At 41.4% G+C, this 15,453-nt stretch overlaps 1 long non-coding RNA gene across 1 annotated transcript; it reads right to left on the bottom strand.

The window, feature by feature from the left end:
• Positions 1 to 5,232: 5,232 nt before the first annotated feature.
• LOC125467093 (uncharacterized) lies at positions 5,233 to 11,493 on the bottom strand. The gene is made up of 3 exons (XR_007250563.2): positions 11,178 to 11,493; positions 10,504 to 10,610; positions 5,233 to 5,346 (listed from the first exon to the last, which is right to left on the bottom strand). It is a non-coding gene; the product is annotated as an uncharacterized LOC125467093 (long non-coding RNA).
• Positions 11,494 to 15,453: the final 3,960 nt, after the last annotated feature.

The raw sequence follows: 15,453 nt of genomic DNA, 5'->3' as shown, positions 1-15,453 counted from the left end.
ACTTTGTGGTGTTCAAAGTTTGTCATAACAAATTGCTTTGAAAACATATGTTAAAATATCAGACACTGGCGTAAAAAAAAACAGGAAATCTCCAAGGAAAATAGAACAAAGTCTAAAGAGACGGAGAAAAATGTTTTATATTCTTAGCAAGATTAAGAGAGTTTAAAGATATTGATAAATTGCTCATGTTATGCCACAAAAATGCCGTAAAAATAAAAAAAATTGAGATAGTTGGCTTATGTGAAAGTGTTGCTCTGAAGTTCTGTTCCCTAAAGAATTATGAATACTGAAGCTCAAACAGACAATTATTTTGTTCTGTGGCTGCACTCAATAGTTTGGGGAGAGAGGAATCATTGCTTCATTGCATGAGTACGTATTTTGCTTCTTTAACTTCTTACAAGATGAATTAAAGTTCAGCAATAGTCATTATTCCACATTTGTCGTTATGTTGGAAAATGGCAATTATATTTCTGATAACAATATATTCCTCTTAAAGAGATTTCCAATTTTTAAAACAGATATGAAGATACAAGTAAAGAGTGCATACACAGAACATATAATCCATTTCATATGCACAAAACACCAACAGCAACAAAGGTTTGGCACAAAAACAAAGTTGCTGGAAAAGCTCAGCAGGCCTGGCAGCATCTGTGAAGGACAAAACTGAGTTAACGTTTCAGGTCTGGTGACCCTTCCTCAGAACATTAACTCTGCTTTTGCCTCCACAGAAGCTGCCAGAACTGTTGGTTTTTCCAGCAACTTTGATTTTATTCCTGATTTACAGCATCCGCTGTTGTTGCGTCAACATCCTGGAACATAGGTTTGGAAGGGGCTGTCAAACAATCCTTGGCAGTGTATGTTGAAGATAGTAGTGTCTGCTGCTCCTGGGCATAGGTGCAGGATGTGATGCCGATCAAGTAGACTGCTTTGTCCTAGAAACTGTCACGTTTCTTGAGTATTGCTGGAACTGCGTCCATCCGGTCAAGTAGGGAGTATTCCATCATACTCCCGACATGTGCCCTGTAGATGGTGCACAGGCTTTGGGGAGTCAGAAGGTGGTTTATTTGCTGCAGGATTTCTAACATTGGACTTTTTCTTGTCATCACAGTATTTATATGGCTATCCTGGTTTAGTTTCTGGTCCCCAGGTAATCCCCACGACGTTGGTAGTAGGGAATTGAGCAATGGTCAGGCCAGTGAATGTCAAGGGAGGATGGTTAGACCCTCTCGTGTTGGAGGTGGATATTGCCTGGCACTTGTGTCGGGTGAATACCACTTCCCACTTTTCAGTCCAAGGCAGTGTTCAGTGTTGAGCAGAAGGACAACTTTTATTTGTTTCACTGTTCTAATACTCTGGTTGTGTACAGCATTTGTATATCTGAAACGATGCATCCAACAGCAATTTATATTTCTTTAACACCTTGAGCTAGTGAACTGTGTCAGATTGATTGGCAAATGTGTTATAAAACACAATATGATTGAATTGCATTAGAAGATATTGGGCCAGATGAACAAAAGCCTGGCCAAAGAGGCTGGCTTTATGTAGTGCCTCAAAGGAAGGAAGCAATGTAGAGATGGAATTGTAGAACTTCAGCAACTGAAGGCACAGCCCACGATGGCAGAGCAATCATAATTAGAATGCATGAGAGGATGCAATAGTAGCATCACGGATGTCACAGAGGTTTTTGACATTGGAAAAGTTTTACAAAGATATGAAAGAGCAAAAGCCATGGTTAGCAGGATATTGGATGACCTCAAGGTTACAAACGTAGGATGCGGAAGACCAGCTGAGAATGTATTAGAATAGTGTAGACATGATAAAGACATGGATGAAGCCTTCAGCAGCAGATGAACTAAAATAATGGGTGAAGTTGCACAATGGATATAGGTAGCCTTTAGTGCATAGGAGATCAGAAGTTTGTCTCAGAATCAAATGCGACGCTGAGGCTGCAAACAAGTTAACACAACCTCAGACTGCTCCAAGGAAGTAGGATGGAATTGCTGATTAGGGATTAGAGTTTGGAACAGGGACTAAAAACAATGGGCTTCAGTCTTCAAAGTTTCTTCATTGGAGGAAGTATCTGTTCATCCAGTCCCAGATATCAGATAGGCAGCCTGATACTTTAGCAACGGTGGGGGAGTTGAGAGAGGCGGTCATAGGATAGTATTAAGTGTTATCCATTATGTGTGAAAATCAAAACTATGCCTTCAGATGACATTGATAAGGGGCAGCATGCATTTGAGAATAGATCTTTGAGGAAACATTCGGGGTCATGGTGTTAGAGCAAGAATAGAAGCCATTGTATTTGGTTCCCTGACCATGATTAGATGAATAAGAATGAACACAGGTAAGAGCAGTCTGGATGACAGTGAAAAGGGATGGAGTGGACAACCATGTCAAAGGGTACACATTAATCTGGAAGGATGATGAGGGGGAAGTTTGCTACAGTCACATATGATATTAGACACTTGAAGGAGATAACCAACTCCAGTCAATATGTGAATGAACAATGGACACATGTTCCAAAAGAATAAATCTGCAAGTTTTCTTTACAAGGGATGAAGTAACTTCCTCATCTATAGTGACAATTTCCCAATATCAGTAAATCTGCAATAAATTAACAATTATATTTGACAACAGCAGTTTTATAAGATTTTTATATTATCTAGAGTAAATTCAGAGTGTTATATCTATCCGTAATTAATGTGTACCACTTCAGTGTGAGCTAAAGTAGGATTGTCAGCATTTATGGCTATTAACTGCATTATGGATCATGTGTGGCATATTATTGCAGCCTGAGATATGTGACTGTTTGGGAAAGAGTAATCATAATGTTAAAATTCCACATTGACTTTGAGAGTCTGAAGCTAAATTTAATTAAGCCAGTTGCAAAGGTATGGAAGATTGATTGAGAAGTTATAGTAGAAGGCATAACAGTAGAAAGTCAACTTTCCAAATTCTCAATGAGTAAACTGCTCATTGAGAAACAAAGATCTTGCAGCAAAAGTGACTAATCTATGGTGAAGGAAAACATTAAATTTAGTCACTATTTAAGAGAGTTATAATAGTGCCAAGGAGAGCAATACCCTAATATTGTGATGTACCTGGATGTTGCTGTAACTAGAGGGTTTGAGTTATAAAATAGGCTGGATAAGCTGAGACTTTTTTCACTGGAGCACAGGGGGTTGCAGAGATGACCTTACAAAGGTTTATAAAATCATGAGGGGCAGAGATAAAGTGAATAGCAAGGGCCTTTTTCCTTAAGGTGGGGGATTTCAAAACTACAGGACATAAAAATAGGACATATTTTTAAGGCAAGAGGAGAAAATTTTAAAAAGGACATGAGGAACAACTTTTTTACACAGAGTAGTTCATGCGTGGAATAAACTGCCAGACAAACGGATGGATGCATATACGCTGAGAACATTTAAAGTGTATTTGGATAATTTTGTGTCTAGGAAGGGTTTGGAAGGATATAAGCCAAACACAAGCAAGTAGGATGAGTTTTGTTTGAGAATATGGTCAGCATGGGCTAGTTGGACCGCGGGGTTTGTTTCTGTATTGTATGACTCTATAACTCTAATAGGAAAAGAGAACTAAAAATCAGCAAAGGATGACCAAAAAGCTTTTTTTAAAAAAAAGAGACAGCAAACAGATGGAAACAAATGAATCAGCAATATAAAAATAAGTTGTACGAGCTTCCATAAATATATAAAAGGGAAAGGAATGACAAAAGTGTAGCGGGTTACTTAAAGGCTAAGAGAGGAGAAATTGTAATGGAAATAAGGAAAAGGCAGAGATCTTAAACAAATATTTATGTCTAGTTTTAAAGTAGAAAACAGAAAAACTGCTCTAAAATTAAGCATGAGGAATTGAGAGTTTAATCAGAGCAAGGAAATTAAAATAACTTAATTCAGAGTGAAATAATTACCTAAGGGAAAGCTAACTTCAATGGGTATGAATGGATCTGATTGATAAGATTGGAATCAAAGGTTGGCAGACACAATTGTAAGGAAAAGGAGTTCATTTAAAGAAGAAATAGTTAAAATATAGTCAAGATTTATTCCAGTGTAAGGGAGAAACTGTGCAAATTAATCAACATCCCCTTTGTGGAAGAAGATAGAGATGAACATGAAGAAGGAAAAATGTGCTTATGACAAAAAAAATTGCAGAACTTCAGGAAAAAGTCAAGGGATTAGCATCTAGTTAGTCACTTCCTTCTGGGAGCCTGATCAGACACAGTGGGCCGAATGGCATCCTTCTGTGCGATAAACCTTTGATGATTCCGTGCTAACTGAATAATACCGTTGAAAAGGAGGCCAAATATAAATCATTCAAAAGGAAATCAAAAGCAAAAGCAAACACGAAGTAAACAGAGGGCATGAAAAGTAAATGGAAACTAACACAAATAGAAAACCAAAAACCTTCCACTCACCTATAATGGTAAAATGAAGCTTAGAGGAAGATAGTGGCTAATTAAAATGCAAAAGTGTGAAGGCAGGTGGCATGGCTGAGGCATGAACTTAGTATTTTACATCTGTCTTTTTGAGAAGATACCACATGGGTCATGGTGAGAAAAAGGAGGTTGTTTTGATGCTGAATGGTGTTAATATTGGTGGCCGCAGATAGGAGTGTTAGGCCTCATGGCCCATCTGCTTCTGATCACTAGGCCTGCCGCATCCTTCTATTTTCTAATATCATTTTCTAAACTTAAAATTAAACCTGGCTTCCCTTGGCGGCTTTGAGAGAGGAAGGAAGCTTCCACAGCCTGCTACAGTGGACACTGCAGTGTGAATCTGGCTGTTCCCGTGGTCACTGCGACCAGGTCCTGAAGGGTGCTACAACATGGTGGGCAGCTTCAGCAACGAGATAGGGCTGGGCTCAGGATTCCAATGATCTGGGATTCCTTACGGTAGCTTCTGCAGCATCTTCAGTGGCATGGGAGTTGTGCCCTGGCTTGGGATTCCTTGTGGCAGCTTCAGTGTCAGGTTTCCTCAATTTCAGGTGCCGTGGAGCTATGAATTGAACTAAGATGAACTCTGTCTTAATTCTTTTTCTTTTTCTTTAATGCATATAATTTGTTACTAAAATGGTGCCAGAGCATGGTGACTAAAACGGAATTTTTCACTGTATTTTTTGTAAAAAACACAAATGCCGATAAATTACTATTCTGTTCCATAATACTGATAAAGAGGAGAGAAGAGGCTGCATTTTTCTTTCCTGCTTCTCTGACGCTGCTTGACCTGCTGTGTTCATCCAGCTCTACACCTTGTTATCCCTTTATCAAAGAGGAGGGAATGTCTTTTCTTCAAGTTTATTCAGTGCCAAAACGAAATGACGTGCATCCTATAAATCAGGAGGAAAAACAGAAACAGTGGCTATAATTATTCAATCTTTCCTAGATTTTGGGATAGTGTCAGAGGATTGGAAAATTGCAAATGTCATACATGCCCTTGTCCAAACAACAGTGTAACGATAAGACCAGCAACTCTAGACCAATCAGTTCATCATTGAAACAGGGGAAATTTTAGAAACCATAAATTGCCAATTGGGGAAAAATCCTGTTTACCTAACTTTTTTTTAATGAGATAGCAGACAGAATTAACGAGTGTTATTCTGGTGATATTACATACATGGATTTCCAAATGGCATATGTTAGAGTGCCATATCATACACTTTTGAGGAAATTTATAGTGAATACTAGTTGCAGCATCGATACAGAATTTGCCAAGAGACGAGAAACAACGAGTAGGAGTGGAACATTGTTTTTTTTTCAGAATGGGACTGCTGTTGTTCCTAAATCTGGGTGTATAAAGTATCATTGAAGGAGGCAGGGCAAATTGAAAAAATACTGTTAATGAAGCATACAGCGTCCTTTATCAGTCAGGGTAAAATGTACCAGTGCAAAAACTCTGGTGACATCAGTTCCTGTGTATTCATAGACAGCTTTACTAAGTTTCCAAACATCCAGGGAAGCCTAGGCTCTGTAAGTGGAGACATAGGCCAGGAGCAGGGAAATAGGCACAGCCAGGCCATCATGGAAGCCAACCTTCCATCCATGAATAACACGGTGTGAAGCTGGATGAACACCGCAGGCCAAGCAGCATCAGAGCAGCAGGAAAATTTGACGTTTCGGTCAAGACCCTTCTTCATGGACTCCATTTACATGGCTCGCTGGTGCAGTAAGGCGGCCAACATCATCAGACCTATCACTCCCTGGTAATGATCTCCTACAACCTCTTCCATCAGGTAGCAGATACAGAAGCCCGAACAAACGCACAAGCAGGTTCAGGAATGGCTTCTTTCTGGCCGTTATCAGACTGGCAAATGGATTCTAGCCTCAGATAATGTACCTGCGAGTTAACCTGTATGCCTCTAAGCCTTTTTGATCTGTACAACGTTTGCTTGCTCTGATCTGCCTGTACTGTTTGTAAACAAATCTTTTCACTGTATTTTGGCACACGTGACAATAAAATCAATTAATCAACCAATCAATCAATAAAGGCAAGTAAGGTGACACTGGTCATGATCAGTGCAGTCACTTATGGTAAGGTGAGAGATAGGTAGCAGGTGTTGTTTGAGGTTGTACCGGGGGGAGTTGATAGTACCAAGGATTAATCCCTTCTCCAACCTGATACTCAGCAGCCTCTGAACTGAGGGCAGGGCTGAAGAGATCACTGTTCCAGCTGAAAGGCAGCTACAGACCTCACCTGCTAGTGATGTCACACTGCCAGATAGAGTTTCTTTACTTGCACATTCCTGATGCTGAATGGCCTCCTGCTATGCCTGAGCAATTCTCAGATTCTGGAACTTTCCCTAGAGGTGTTCAGTTTCGACTGCTGCACACGTACACTTGTCTGACAGACAGTGTAACAAAGTTTTACCTGAGTGAGTGGGTTATCCTATGAGGAACGCTTGAGTGGAATGAGCCTACACTTACAGTGTTTCGAAGAATGGGAAGTGATACCAATGAAACATGTAACATTCTGAGAAGGTTTTTAGATTGATGTGGGAAGAATGGCCTGGCTTGAGGAGTCTAGAATCAGCTTAAGGTAAGGAAATGGCTATTTTGACTGTGGTTTGGAGAAAAGTCTTCACCAAGATGGTTGAGGAATTGTGGAACTCTCTGTCCATTGGGGCTGTTGATGTTTGGTCATTGAAGATAATCCAGCCTGAGACAGGGCAGGCAGGAAAGAACTCTTTCCCTTGGTGGAGGGATTTATGACAAAGGGGCGTATATTGAACTTAAGGACCAGGAGGTTTAGGAGGTATGATGCATAGTTTTTTTCACCATGAGGGTGGTAGGAATCTGGAACTCACTGCCGATAAGGTTGGGAGAGGGAGAAATCTTTACAACATTTGAGAAGTATTTAGATGTGTACTTGCAATGCAAGGCAATCAAGGCTATGGGCTAAGTGCTGGAAAATGGGATTAGGATTCCTAGCTAACAAAGTGTGGAGCTGGATGAACACAGCAAGCCAAGCAGCATCTTAGGATCACAAAAGCTGATGTTTCAGGCCTAGGCTGCGTTCATCCACCTCCACATTTTGTTGTGTAGCAATCCTAATCCAATTTTAGTGGAGTGGCACGGTGGCTCAGTGGTTAGCACTGCAGCCTCACAGCACCAGGGTCCCGGGTTCGATCCCAGCCTCGGGTAACTGTGTGGAGTTTGCACATTCTCCTCGTGTCTGCATGGGTTTCCTCTGGGTGTTCCAGTTTCCTCCCACGGTCCAAAGGTGTGCAGGTTATGTGGATTGGCCGTGCTAAATTGCCCGTAGTGTTCAGGGGTGTGTGGGTTGCAGGGGGGTGAGTTTGGGTGGGATGCTCCAAAGGGCAGTGTGGACTTGTTGGGCCGAAGGGCCTGTTTCCACAGTATAGGGAATCTAATCTAATCTCTATTCAAAACTAAAACTTTCCAACCCAGGCAAGATCTGGCAAATCTCTTCTTCATCTTCTTCAGTGCAACCACATCCCTCCTATAATGTGAATTCTAGAACTGCATACAATATCTGTGGCCTAACTAATGTTTTATTCACTTCCAACATAACCTCCCTACTCTTAAACTCTATGGCAGGTATCTCATATGCCTCCTTTACCAATCTCCTTGACCCACTACCTTGAGAGACTGGTGCACTTGCACTCCAAGCTCCCTTGGGTCCTCGGTGCATCCCAGCTTCTTACCATTCATCAGACAGCATATTGTTTTTCTTCACATTGTCACAAAGTTATACCCCTTTTTTTTCAGATATGATTTTAATGTCTTTCAATTAGTTGGAGCTATTGTTACTTGGTTGAGACACCACTGCATCACCCTCATGGTTGTGCAAAAAGAGGGACTATTACAATTCAGAGGAGTAGGCAGTAGGTCACGTCCATTCCATCCGGTTTCCTTTTTTACTTCTTTTCATGGCATTTTTTCTCTTACTTTTCTGTTTTTCTCCCCCTCTTTATTAACTTTTCAAACTTCTTAATTTATCTTCTGAAGAGAGCTCAGCCATGGAGACAGCAATGGTGATGGACTGTGGCAATACAAGCCCAGCATGAGCTAAGATGGCCGTCAGCCACAAAGCGCAGGTGAAAGTGTGCCCAGTGCAGCGGAGAGCGAGCCCTTATGGGGAAAGCCCACAGTGGAGCTACTGCAGACACATGGCTTAGAAAAGGACTGTATTGGTTAACTTTTTAACTTTATTTCTTTATTTGTCTACTTTAAACAAGGAAGAACCGTACAGATTTCTATATTTTTCTAAATTCTTAACAAAGGGTTTGTACCTAGGTACCCTTGTACCTGAGATGGTGCTGGGAATGGCAACACTGTGCACTCTTCACCATACTCCAGTATCCCTGTACTTCAGTATGTGTGACAATAAGACCTAAATCTAAAAATTCAGATGCTGGGAGCTGGGACCTAACTTGCATTTTCACAGAGCTGACTGCACATGTTCAAATGCAGACGTTGCTGGTCAATCTGAGTTTGATTAGCAACATGTCCCAAACATGAACCATGATTTTAGACCTGGTAGAGGAAGTTTTGCAGCTGCTACCCTTTGGAGGTGTAAGGTACGCTTTTGTAGAAGCAAAATGTCCTTTTTTGTGAATGTGTCCGGATACCTGTGGAAAAGATCAAGTACCCTTTTGGAGAGAACATGGTGCCCTTTGGATTATTAAAAGTAGACATGATTGCGTATAAAATGCTCGTAATTATCAAAATGAGCTATCAAAAAGAGCTGAGAAGGTATTCAAAGCTCCTGCCAGTTAAAGAATTCTTACAAAGTATTTAATGATCAGAATATGGTGCTTCTTTTTACATTGTATCTGTCTGAATAAACCAGCAATCCTCATCACAGGATTAGTACTGCATGGCTGATTTCACAAACTTCGATTTTCATAGCAGGGTGCCTGCCATCAAACAGTTTGATGGATAACTCCAAATGGTTATGAAATCAATAAAATGGGATGATGAATTCCAATGAATTCTAATGATGATACCTCTCTTCTTCCAAGGGATTAAACAAACCTAAATGCAGTGAATTTGTATTGATCAATTAGGATATTGTTTTTCAAATAGGTGGAAGGGAAAAGTCTGGTGAGTGAGCACGGTGTCTAATTCATAGAATCCCTACAGTGTGGAAACAGGCTCTTCAGCCCAAAAAGTCCACACCGATCCTCAGAGCATCCCACCCAGACCCATCCCTTATAACCCACCTAATCTACACATCCCAGCACACTACAGGCAATTTAGCATGGCCAATTCACCTAGCCTACACAATTATGGACTGTGTAAAGAAACCAGAGCACCTGGAGGAAACCCACACAGACACAGGGGAAGTGTGCAAACTCCACTCAGACAGTCACCCGAGGATGGGATTGAACCCAGGTGCCTGGTGCTGTGATGCAGCAGAGCTAATCACTCACCCACTGTGCCACCCCCCAAGTGAGCATGGGTTGACACAAAATCAGCATAGGGAGGGTTACTGGGTGAGTGAAAAGGCAGAGATTCGTATGGAGGTATGAGTGGCCAAGGGGAATTGGATGTAGGGTCAAAGGTTGTCATGGAGACAGAGGGGCCATGGTTCAGTAGGGGCCATTAGTGACATTATTTCACCAGGTTGGACCACGAAGAGTGCGTGGGTGAGTAAGGAGACTCGAAGGGCAAGAGTTTAAGGGCTGTTTACTGTTTTGTTATCTTTCTCAAAGAAAGCACTGGAACACCAAGACAGACCTTCGGTTCAGTCCACCTCTGTACCCAACAGCCTCTGCACTATCACCAGGGGAGTTTACCATGGCGAAAATAAAAGCCCAATGCTCCCTGCTGAGAACAAACAGCGCAACTCATCACTCTTTCACGGTTTGGATTTGCAGAGTTGGGAATGATCCCAAATCTGTGCTCCCGTCCCAGTTTCGACAAGTCAAGCTATACTTCCACATATACCTCTAATTATCATGACTGCACAAACAAAGTTTCATCTGAGATGAATGCTCATATATCAACAGACAGGAACTTACTATCATTCCATACCATCACCAACTGTTACAGCCTCTGCGGGAGATAAAATCACTTAAACCTCTGTTTCACTGAGAGTCTGTCACTCAGACGCTTTTTTGGATAGTTCCTAAAGGTAGTTGGATATATAGAGAAGAATTTGATTACTACAGCATAAACTTCAAATATTGCCTTACTAATTGTATTATTTGCATAAAACGAACATCGTAATTGCACCTGATTTGTCAAAGTGCAAAAATGCAGGCACCATCCTCAAGGATTTAATTTACTTGAAATTCCATATTAGATACTGAAAGATTCATGTCTCCCTTTATTCTTGCTTTATATTAATATTTATTGTATTTTCATGCAGTTTGTCCACTACAGATACCAAAGGAGATTAATCAAGAAATCCTCAATGAACATTGTGTGGTTGAGCAGCAAACAGATACAGATGAGAAAAATGCATAACTGTGACTACAGGTTTATTCTTGTTAATTATTAATTTTACACCTGCCAAACAAACTTCAGAATCCTGTATCTGCATTTCTTTAAAAGAGTTACTTACTTGTCAATCAAACGCAGGGGAGTCTTGTATTTTCCAGGAGTGCTTTATAAATAGCATACATATACAATTTAATATACATGCATATTCACATATACATCGTTACATATATACGCATATGAATATACACACCTTTGACAGCCACGTGACAAAACCACTAGTTAGCTGGGCAAAGCAATTGTCAGAATTCTTCGGAGATTAATCGACTATTTCTTGTGCTTTTATTCCAATTAGAACCTTGTCTTGATTGGCCGACTGTTGCTTGCGGATGAAATTGACAGTAAGTGCTGGAGCTTCATCACTTATGCCAGATCTGTCATTACCTGTCTATAACATTCAGAAATCACATCTGCTGGGCATATGGTTTGGTCAATACCTGTCCACAGCATTTAGAAATAGTTTACAACTGCCAAAGGGCAGGTCAAATTGCAAGACCTACACACCGTGAGAGTCCTTCCTCTGAAGTGCAACTGAAGCCCAAACTGAAGGGTAGAGTTATTAACACATACACAGTTGCATAATTTGTGAACGTCAATAACCATTTGTGAAATTGTGGTTTTGCCTTTGACATTTTTGAAACTTCTCTTCGCTGTCACTAAATTTCCAGGCTGCAGTTGTTTTTTTTTGGGAGATCTCTGCGACTTGCTGCACTGTGGTGCCCTTTTACAACATTCCTTTCTGGAAAGGCACAGTGAGATGCATTAATGCTGCTCAGCACAGTCAGAACTTTGGATATATCTTTAAAAAAAATTGCACTCCTGAAGTTATCATTTCAAGGTGTCCTTGCCTTCATCCCTCAAATTCTAAATATTCATAAAGGCAACTTTGCATATGCTCCCTTGCATGACAATCCCAATGTGCTTAAGTGCAGAGAGTTCCTTTGAGGTCTCTCGCACCACTGGGTCACTATATTTGACAAGTTTGACAAGGTTAGCATTTTTCTAATTTTTTTTTCCCCAGGAATGGCTAGTGATAAATATTCAGCATACAGCTTTCCTTTTTCTTCAACTTTTGTTATGGTAATCTCATGAATTAGGTAGCAATTGTAGGATAGCAAACTGAAGGGTTCTCAATGAGTATTCACTTAAACATACAGCAAACAGTTAGAACAAGTTAATAATATTGTGCTTCAATAATCACTTTAACCTGGAGACACAAGAGGATTGATTTAAACTGAATCTTCACTCCAACTTCAGATGGGCAACATTACTCTCTCTAGACCCACAAGAAAGTCGTTTGCTCCTCTAAACTTGGATCACCAGCTTCTCTCCCCCAGAGACAAATTCCACCTTCTCTCCCTCATCCCTGACCTCCAATCTCTCACTCCCCAACCCTGACATCCAGCTTTTCTCCCCGATTCCTGACCTCCAGCCTCTCTCTGTCCCAGCCCTGATCTCCAGCTTCTCTCTGTCCCAACCCTGACCAACAGCCTCCATCTCCCTCATCCTTGACCTCCAGCCTCTCTCTCTCCTAGCCCTGACATGCAGCCTCTCTCCCCCAGCCCTGACCTCCAGCCTCTCTCTCCCCCAGTCCTGACCTCCAGCCTCTCTCTCCCCAAGCTCTGACCTCCAGCCTCTCTGTCTCCTCAGTACTGACATTCAGTCTCTCTCTCACGGGTCAACCCCGTGTTATCCACTTGACCTGTTGTGTGGATAAGTTGATCCTTCAAATGTGGATGATGCTGAGCTACTGAGAATACAGGGCTTCCACATCGAGGCGAAGTGCTCCAGACATTTACAACTCACCCACATACTCCCGGCCTCCTTGACAGTGTACCAGCCACAGGGCTCGAGTAATCAGCTAAATATCAAATCATATGGTGGCAATTTTTCAACTTCCTAATGTGTGCAGACCTTCCTTATAAACCAAACATGATTCCTGTCCAAAATCAAGGTAATCTAAGAAACAGAAATTTCAAATGGTGTCTGACTATTGCGTCTAACTAAATCTAATCCTAACCCTGGCACAGTGCCAATCTAGTGTTTGGCATTAACTAAAACCAAAACAAAATTCATAGTTTTCTGAACAAAGTCAGATGAGAACAGAAGCATAAAAGTTTGGAGATTTTTGTATTTATGCCTGTTTAAAATGAGTAAAATTTCCCATATTTTTTACCTTGTTTTCCATTTGAGAATGCTCCCACTGTTTCAGAGAGGAAACTGAAAACCTTTGGGATATGTTTGTTTTTCTCAATGATACCTTCTAAACAAAGGACAGGAGCAACTTTTGGGGCAGGATTTGTTTAAAAGGACCAACCTGTTGCAATTCTGGAGCTGAAGTCTGGCAATCCAACTGAATTTGTCTGACCTTTAGAATTCTGGAAGGGATTGGTGATGACTGAGCCCTTTGGTTCCTCTGTGGGAGGTTAGATGAGTCATTGGATGAGTCAGCCAGCTGCTGGGTAAACAAACTTGTTTGAAGGTCATAAAATGTGAGGCTGGATGAACACAGCAGGCCCAGCAGCATCTCAGGAGCACAAAAGCTGACGTTTCAGGCCTAGACCCTTTATCAGAGAGGGGGATGGGGTGAGGGTTCTGGAATAAATAGGGAGAGAGGGGGAGGCGGACCGCAGATGGAGAGAAAAGAAGATAGGTGGAGAGAAGAGTGTAGGTGGGGAGGTAGGGAGGGGATAGGTCAGTCCAGGGAAGAGGGACAGGTCAAGGAGGTGGGATGAGGTTAGTAGGTACGAGATGGAGGTGTGGCTTGGGGTGGGAGGAAGGGAAGGGTGAGAGGAAGGACAGGTTAGGGAGGCAGAGACAGGTTGGACTGGTTTTGGGATGCAGTGGGTGGAGGGGAAGAGCTGAGCTGGTTGTGTGGTGCAGTGGGGGGAGGGGACGAACTGGGCTGGTTTTGGGATGCGGTGGGGGAAGGGGAGATTTTGAAGCTGGCGAAGTCCACATTGATACCATTGGGCTGCAGGGTTCCCAAGCGGAATATGAGTTGCTGTTCCTCTATACCCAACAGGTGCCCAAAGGATTAAATCTAAAAATTGAATGAAGGGGATCGCTGCCAGTGATGGACAAACCTAGGGGCTTCAAAACTTGACCATCTGGAGAAACATCAGGGTTTTAGTTAGTGGTGATGCCAGGTTCCTGTTTATTTATACCTTTACCCATTGCTGTACTTTTTACTTCCTTATTTTTCTAATTGTTTTCCCCTAAGAATTTACACATAAGAATCTGTACCTGGGTACCTAAGATAGTGCCGTAAATAGCAACTTGTAAACTTTTCACTGGACTCATCTGAGTACATGTGACAATAAAGCTAATTCTAATTCTAAAATGGAAAATGTTAGGGGCTAGGGGTGTTTCCAAGTGTAAGAGTGATTGTGTTAAGTCATTCCATAAACAGGGCACTATCTCAAATGATATTGTATATGATTAACCTCAATACAGAATCGACTTTTACGATGTGAAGATCCTGAAATTATCCGAACAGGAGAATGGTTGAGTCTCGATAGCACCATCATACCATACCTCATGCAACACAATCAACATTCCCGAGTCCTACAGGGAGAGGAGGTCTCATTTTGAAACAGCCTTTATAAATACATAATCAAAAACAATCATGGGATTTATTTGCAGGATGAAATTAGCAGCTCACTGACTAAAGTGCCCTACTTGAAAACTGTAAGGAGGAGAACACAGTACAAGAGGATAAATTATACTCATATCTGTAAAATAGCAGAATACTTATAATCTACATACTTTAATGAAACACATCTCTGAATTGCTATAAACATTCAGGTTAACAGCTTTGTGTTATTTTGATGGTTTTCTTTCATAGCTTGTAATCGGTGCGTTTCTAAGACATTTGAATTGTAAAACAGTAACGCTATACATTTTTTACATTTGGCAGAAGAAATGCAATTATATTCTGAAGAATTTAATTGTGAATAAAGGGTTAATGGGCACAGTGATGTACTGTGGAGGTGGCTTAGCAGAATCAAGGGTGTTGATGATTATATATAAGCATTAAGAGCCTCGTTCAGAAGCACCTAGTACGCCAATACTTTCACCTAGTTCACATATGCATACCCTTTGCATGAAGCAGCTCATTTCTGTGCTAAGCATGTTAGAGCCTAATGCATTTGTCTCAATAAGGCCATCCCATGTGTCAGTACAACTGAAAATCAACCCTAAGCTCCCTTTCATCCTGGGCATAGGCACGGAATCCAAAGTAGTCTCAAAGTTAACAGATCTGAATGGTCTGCACATCATCACTGAATACAGTATTCATTTGCCTCTGGCAGTAAACCTAGGGAGACTACCTCAATGGCATACTGATGTCATCCAAGAAAAAGCTAAAATTGGAGCAAATAAAAAGAAACACACACACACACACGCACACACACACACACACACACAGTGGATGACTGCAGGCCAGGGACTGTGAGACGGGTTACTCT

This window comes from Stegostoma tigrinum, chromosome 33 (assembly GCF_030684315.1).
Source record: "Stegostoma tigrinum isolate sSteTig4 chromosome 33, sSteTig4.hap1, whole genome shotgun sequence".
Lineage (NCBI taxonomy): Eukaryota > Metazoa > Chordata > Chondrichthyes > Orectolobiformes > Stegostomatidae > Stegostoma > Stegostoma tigrinum.
This window is presented reverse-complemented; position numbering and strand designations above follow the sequence as displayed.